Source organism: Lathamus discolor, chromosome 3 (assembly GCF_037157495.1).
Source record: "Lathamus discolor isolate bLatDis1 chromosome 3, bLatDis1.hap1, whole genome shotgun sequence".
Classification (NCBI taxonomy): Eukaryota; Metazoa; Chordata; class Aves; order Psittaciformes; family Psittacidae; genus Lathamus; species Lathamus discolor.
Genome location: NC_088886.1, coordinates 141,043,854 through 141,046,494, shown reverse-complemented (window position 1 = coordinate 141,046,494; position 2,641 = coordinate 141,043,854).

Here is a 2,641-nt window from a genome sequence, read left to right as displayed (position 1 = left end):
ACGTTAGAAACCTAGCGCTCCAATCGCTGCATTTCACAGTAGCTGTGCCACATCTTCAGATTTATGCAGCAATCTGCAGCAAATCACAAAGGGTTAGACAACAAAGAAAACATCTCTGCCACTCCTGACCTTAACCATGGCCAAAACCAGGCTGGGAAAAACAGAAGCCCTTTAGGTTCTACAATGCTGGCAGTTTTTCCAAAGCAACTCTTCCTCCTTTGTACTTTCCTAAAATACACAGCAAGGGATGTTTCTGGTTTTCCTCTTTCATGCAGTCCTATCACTCAAATTACTTTCCAATACAGTGAGCTGGTATGGATTTTGCTAAATAACCTACTCCATCCCTGTTACTCCATTCCTCTTCAGTTCTAACTATAGCTTCTAACTTTAGCAACCCAAGCTCACCATAGGGCATCTGCAACACCACACAAAGGCTGGGCTTTGACATCTGCAGGAGATGGTGTGTTTTATTTCAGCCCTTCCCATTCCAGTCCCATTCACACCAACATTACTGGTAACACACTCACTGAATCAGGTGAAGGAACTGATGCCTTTAAGTTTTCACTCTTGAAGTAAGTGGCTGCACAGCACAGAGGCATCACAGCATTCAGCGCAAGCATGTGGGACTGAACCTGCTCACAGAGCAGGGTGGCTGTCAGAAAGTAGTCTCCCCTAGAAATGCCACTTTTGAAGGGCAGAATTAAGTTTAGCAGTCATTTAGGTTTAATCTAAAATACAAGCACCATCCACCAAACTTACCTTGAAAAGGAATTGTGAAAGTCTTCCATTAATCTCTTAAATTTTATGAAATTACTTCTAAAGCTTGGTTTTTAGCAGACAAGAAATTTGAAGTAACAGCTGAAAGCTGGTCTATTCTTACTACATACAGTAAAAACAGACAACTGGAAACACAACTGAACACTGGGTTGTGTTTCCAGCAGCTTGCTAGTTACCCATTTTCTTACTGTGCTTAACAAACTTAATGCTAGACTCAACCCAGAGGAAAATTCCTATCACAGCTCAACCTACTCAAGTTATTCAGCTGCACTTAGGTACCATTATGCTGAGCACTGTACAAATAAAAAAAACCCAACCAAAACCACAACCACCTCTGCTGTACTAGTCTACTTCCACTTTAACGAGATTATTTGATAAGAGTCATGATCAGACTTAGATGGATTTAGTATGATATTTCATAACCTCGCGCAGCTTCATAACCTCCGAACTGCTTATCTCCTCCCAAAATTCAAAGTAACAACTGTCAAGCTGATGCCCTAGCTCTGGCAAGCCTATGGAGTTAGCTGAAAGCACAGCCTGCTATTACCACAGGCAAGTTATGTATCTGACAGTCATATATTACAGACATTTCAAATGTGTCCTTACATGCACTGGATCAAATGGCATGTGATCAGTCGACCTTAGGTATGAATCTGTGGCAAGATTCTTTAGGTTCTTCCCTGGACTTTGAACTCGTTTCACCTGTAACTCAGCAATGCTTTGCGTTCAGAGCTCCCTATGCTGAGGATACATCTCTTCAGCATTCTTGATTATAAAGTGTATTCACAACAAAACATTCTGGGGCCTTGGGGTTACTCTGGCTTCAGGTTTGTTCCACGTTTTGTACTCTTGCTTCTCTTCACTAAGTGAAGCCTACTATGTAGCTAGTGACCCTCCAGAACTACAGAAAGCTTTGTTATGTCAGGTATACAACCTCTTCATTCTGGCTTATGACTTACTGTAGGTAGTAACTTCCCACACGATTATCATTCCCTGGGGAATTTACTCCATACCAACTTTAGCATTCTTTTCTTACCCTGCCTTGTATGGCAAACATACGTACCCCTCAGCTCAGGAGACCTGTGATAAGTTCATGGCCTCTCTTCCTGCACTTCCTAAAGTTCTTAGTGGGAAGCAAGGGTGCTTGCAGATGAAAACCTACTGGACAGCTTTATTCTGCTGCTTTGTTGAAAGTGCCCTACAGAATAAATGCAATATATAAGTTCACTGTTTCTCACTGTACTATTTAAACTTACATAAGGTACTGTTCCAGATTATTTTCTTCTACATATATATCTACTACTGTGACATCAACTGATTCTGGTTTTACAACTGCTTTCCTATCTAAGAATATATTCCTCGTGGTAAAACCCAAAGTTTTTCAGAACACCACAACCAATTATTCACTAGCCCTTTGCTAAAAGCCTAGGTAGAAGAAAGAGATTCATATTTTGACTGGTGACTAGTACTTGCCTCGAGTTACGCTGGTCTTTCAGGCTGAAGGGGTATGATGGAGGAACTGTTACGCTGGCTGGATAAAAAGAGGGGGCTGTGATTTGTTTTGATAAGATTTCTAGGGTCTTTTCAGACTTTTCAGTATCTTCTGAATTTTACTGGGGTTTTTTTTCAGTTTAGAAACCAGAACCCTATGAATTTTGGCAAGCTCAGATTTGGGTCAGTTTTCTGCTGGCCTTGGCACTGTGTAAAAGCAGGGCTGGGGAAGAAGAGAAGAATGGCTTGAAAGAATTACTTTGTTTCATCCCGCTGAAATATGCAGGCCCAATATGACCAAATAGCATTTACTCCATCTCAGTGGAATTCTCTGAAGACAGGCAATATAAAACAAAACCTTACAGCATACAAG